The following is a 5484-nucleotide window of genomic DNA, read 5'->3' on the forward strand; positions in this document are numbered from 1 at the left end:
GCCTATTGTACAGCCCCTTCCTGTGACGTATGTGGTTGCCTATAATCAGGGGGGCTTGCATGCCCCTAAGTATATATAAGCTTGGTCAGAAATATACTCTCTCCTCCTCCGCTCTCTATGCACTGACCTGGCTGCTGAGATAATGACCGCCCGGAGCGTGAGCATGCTACCATAAAATATGTCTGATTCCTTTATTTGACTTTCTCTCCTATTCTCTATGACTTTACTATGGTCTTTACATATTATTGCTGCACAGTTGCATCTATGGACTCCATGGTTGTTGCAGGCTGGTTTACTCTAACAGCTGATATACATGTAAATGGCACAAACACTTTGGAAGGCAGTTTAGAGTCTCTTAGATGGTTGAACATAAGATTAATATATAATCCAGCCATGCTACTCTTGGGTATTTCCTCAAAAGAAATAAAAGCACGTTATTACACAAATACATGCACATGGATGTCCACAGCAACTTTATTAGTAATAGCCAATACTTACGAACAATTCCCCATGTTCATCAATGGACATTATTTGCTTTATATTTCTGGTATATCCATAAAATGAAATATTCAATAATAAGAAATAACGGGTTATTAAATGAATTTAAAAATAATTCACTTAAATGAAAGAAGATATACACAAAGCGTCACAGATTGTAGGATTCTATGTACACAAAAATCTAGAAATTGTACACTAATCTATTGTGACCAACAGTGACTTTTTGGTTCTTGAGACAGGGGCAGTACGCAAGGAATATTACATAAAGGTAAAAGGAAATCTTGGTTGTGCAAATTGCTTGTATGACAATCATACTTCAATAAATTATTTTTCTAAATGTATGGAACATAGTTCTTGTAGCTATCCTGAAAAAAATATGTGGATATTTTCAAACCAAGAATAGTTTAAACCTCTAATAAACCTGCATTTTACTTTTTAAATTGCTGACACTTGTTTGTTGGGCTAATCTTTAGTAAACCTTCTGTCATAATAGGTTTCTGTGGAGATGATTTCTTCTCTTTAGATCAGTCCAGAATCTGCTCTCTCCCAGATCTGACATACAGTTTTAATATGAGTCAGATTCGACTTGACAGCAGTGTGATTGGATTTTGATTTGGTTTCAATAAAAGTTTTTGTTTTTAAAGGAACAACTTGCTATTTCTAGCATAGCATTGAAAACAAGAAAATGATGTTTACTGAATCATGAACAAAATCATTAACACACCATATAGATGAATATTTGAGAGTCCTTAAATCCCATAGTATCTCTCTGTAAACAATAATCCTGACTTATGGGTCTGATCACATTCTTTTAACATTAGAAAAATATGATTGGCAGCATAGGCAGACCACCGATTCTCAAAGTATGGCCCTCAGCTCAACTATATCAGCATTAAAAAAACCTTGTTAGAAACATAAATTCCTAGACACTATTCCACACCAAATGAATCATAAAGTATAGGGGAAGGAGCCTGAAAATCTGAGTTTTAATAAACCTTCCAGGTGATCTGATGACAGTTCAAGTGTGAAAACCACTGCTTTAGAGATGGTAACATTATTAAACTTGTATGTGTAAGGTTCAGCAATGTGACTTCACTCAGACACAAGGCCATGTGCTAGCAAACAGTGAGATTTATTTAGCGTTCAGGGGCAGATGGGCTGAGGCAGGGTAGTGCATCAGCCTCAAAGTGAGGGAGAGGTATGCTTTTATGTGTCTGTAGGAGAGGAGGGGCGGAGTCTCCGTTGAGGAGGCCCGGGCCAATGCTTCTCTCTATTTCTTGTGGTCATCTTGTTCTCGGCACAGATGTCATTGCGGTTGTCATATTTATGGGCTGTCAGTCCAAGTGGCACCTGGTGATGTCTTTGCAGCTTTCCTTGTTAAGGTATACTGGTTCTACACTAATAACCATTCCTGCAGATATTGCCTACTCGGAAAGACTTGAGCCCCACGTCAATCTCCAGTTAAACTCAGAAGTTCTAGACCTATTAATATGGATATTTTTATGTCATTGGTGATGGACAACAAATTCCATAGTTGTTTAAATTTATGAAAAGGAGGGAGGAAAATCAGGCACTGATTCAATAGCTGAACTATGCTTTCTCTTAACTAATGAAACACTTTGGCTAGTAGAGTTGAGAGACATTAAACTATTTAATTCCCATGTTTTAAAGCTGGACACTAAAATTAGGAATGACAATGGAAGAGACGAGGAGCACACATGGTATAGTGGTTATGCATTAGGCTGCTACGCACAGCAGCTCGAAGTCACCAGTTAGTGGGAAAAGATGGGTTTTCTTCTGCTGTAAAGAGTTACTGTCTTGGAAACGCACAGGGGTATTTCTACCTTTTCTATAGGGTCATTATGAGTTGGCATTGATTCAATGGCAGCTAGTTTGGTTTGGGAGGTTTGGTGAAGTTTGGGGGAAAGTTGGCTACATAGCGTGTAGCCAACTTTCTATTGACAACATTGTCTTAGAGAATGAAAGAAGACTGTCTGAAGAACTAAATGTTGTTTCAATAGGAACATAAATGGTAAGTATTTCTGGATATTTTTAATTGATAAAATACCAACAGTTAAACACTAAAAGATGCACCACCATATGCCAGGGGGATTTTGAAGTGAAGTACAGGTGGTTGTGAACGCTATTTAGGAGAGAGTTTTGGTCACTGACAAAATGTAGGCGCCATGAGCCTCCCTTTTTTCCTGTGCAGAATTCATACAATTTCAACGGGATCCTGAAATTGAACCCAATTACAATGGTTTGTGTTAATGGCACCCAGACTTGCAAGATACTTTTCATGACTCATTACTGTGGAAAAAGAGAATACTGCAAGCTGACCTCAAATTCCTACAAAGCTGCATGTACTTCTTACATAAAGGATTAGTATTCTTTTCAAATTTTACTTAAATTATTCTTTTATTTAAATGAGTAATTATGCGTTTCATATTCACCACAGTAAAGACTAGTTCATTGCTCAGAATCACACACCATGCTCTCTTTGGCATCATAAAACACAGGATATTTGCAAAATTTCCTTTCAATGAATTAGATATTTTATCTTACCATTAGTCTACTCGTTCTGCCATCTACATTCTCACAGGGTAAAAGGAATGTTAGTCTGCCTTCCTACGTTGATTAATAGGTATATTGAGTAACAGTTATGCAGATGGAAATTCTACCGTATCAGAAATGAAACCGTGGCCTGCCAGCTTATGTGATTTCTTACACACACTGAGGGAGAAAGGGAAAGAAAGGGAGAGAAAGAAGGGGATGGAGCTGCCTGTGGGGTAAAATGTTAAAGAAAAGTGAATCTGAGTGAGGAGTTAATGGAATTCTGAGAACTGCTATTATTGACTAGGGTAACTTTTGTGGTGCTGCATATAAAGCTACTTATCAGCTCAATTTTTCAGGGCTGAGAAGGGCATCCTTTTTCACCTCCCAAGTGGCCCACCTGCCTCTTTGGCCCTGCTCCTTGCACGTGGTCATTTGACAGCCAGAACTGCTGCTGTGACCTCACAGAGAGGATCCTGGTCAATCCTTGGGGCCCCAATGTGTCAGCAAGCAGCAGGGGGTGGCAGCAGGAACAGGGTCAGTGGTGTCTCTGGATAGTCCTATCACACCAGGGAAGGATCTTCTTCCTCTCAATTCAAATTCTAGCTGAGTATCTGTTCAGACCACCCCAAATGGCCTCCACTACCAGAATTTACCATCCGAACATTAACATAAATGGTTGCATATGTTTGGACATCCTGCGGTCTGAGTGGTTGTCAGTACTTACCATTTTAAAAGGTGCTGTTATCGACCTGCTCTGTGCTGTTCGATCCCAACCTAGATGAGCCTTTGATCCTTGACATTGTGAAGATCTATAAGAAGAACAGGAAAAAGTATGAAAGACTAGCTCATGAATGGACTAAAAAAAGCACGTGTAATTTTAAAGTGAAAACCAAGTTAAGGGTCTTCACAGCAACTTCAACATAAAGATACAGGAACTTTGCAGTTAGAGATGTTTTCTTTCTACAACTTTCTATGAAGTGCCATAGAGGTTTCACCTGACTTTCATATCAGGGCGGTTAGGTGAGTGTGAGACACCAGTTTTAACAGATTAGTCTTAGCAGACAGAGAGGTCGTCTTTTTTAGTGTTTTGTTTAATGTGGAGTATTCTAGGACTCATAACAAAAACAAAAGGTTGAATAAAGATACAAAAGCTGGCTAGATATTTGTTTCATTCCAAAGAATGTGTGTTTTCAAGGTGTTCTGTCCCTGTTTTATTTATTTATTTTTTACCAAGGAGATTGAAATTAATGTATATCCTCTATTTTGAGTTTAAGAGTTAAATGGTGTAGTCGGTTACGCATTGGGCTGTCAAACATTCAGATGAGAATTTATGCTCCCGTAAAGATTTACAGGCGCCCTCGTGGTGTTGTGGTTATGTGTTGGGCTGCAATCCACATGGTCAGCAGTTCAAAACCACTAGAAGTTCCATAGGAGAAAGACTGGGTTTTCTACTCCCATAAACAGTTAGTCTCAAACCTGGAGGAGGGAACCGTATTAGACCCTAAATCCTGAACACCCAGTTTGCAGAAGGCTACGGATGACAGTGAGAGCTCAAACCCCATTCAAAGCGTATCTCAGGCAGATTAGACCTCAGGTAAATCCCCACTGACTATGGGCCAAAGATGGGAAAGGCCTTGTTATCATACAGAATATTGTAGGGTGGATGTGCACTTGTATTTAGGTAAAAAATGTAACACCGTCTCATTGGCTCTCCCTCTTGTTACAATGTGTAATTGTTCCAGTTTTTAATATTTCCACTTTGTTTTCAATTGAGGGGTTTTTTGTGTGTTATTTCATCTATCATTGCTGTTGGGTCATTTGTTTTTGTTCTGTTTTGCTTCTGTATGCTATTCTGTGTATGAAATCCAGGATAGGGAAACCTTTAGAGACAACAATGGATCAATAGTTTCTGTTTTTCTTTCTTTCTTTTTTTAATCAATAGTTTCAAAGGGACATTCCAAGGGAAATGTAGAGCTAATTTGTTAGTCCAGGTAGACTAGAGAAACAAATTCATGGACATGTATATGTATGTGAGAGAGTTTTATATCAAAAAGTAATTGTACACTAAGAAAATATCCCAGCCCAGTCCAGATCAAGTCCATAAGTCCGATATTAGCCCATATGTCTGATACCAATCTATAAAGTCCTCTTCAGACTCATGAAACACAAGCAATGACGCCAATTGCAGGATGATTGCAGGCCAGTGGGTGGGAAATCTTGTGGATACAGTGGCGTTGTAAGTATTTCAGCACTGGCAGGGGTCTTCACGTGGTTCCTTCAGGTCCAAAATTCTGCCTCAGGGTAGTTTCATGTGGCTCCTCAGAAATATCTCGAAAGGAGTCAGCCTTGTCAGTAGAGAGTCTCCAAGGGAGTGAGCAGAGACAGTGTGTCTCCCGCCTCCATGGAGAAAATACAGGAGTTCCCAGAATC

This window comes from Tenrec ecaudatus, chromosome X (genome assembly GCF_050624435.1).
Source record: "Tenrec ecaudatus isolate mTenEca1 chromosome X, mTenEca1.hap1, whole genome shotgun sequence".
NCBI lineage: Eukaryota > Metazoa > Chordata > Mammalia > Afrosoricida > Tenrecidae > Tenrec > Tenrec ecaudatus.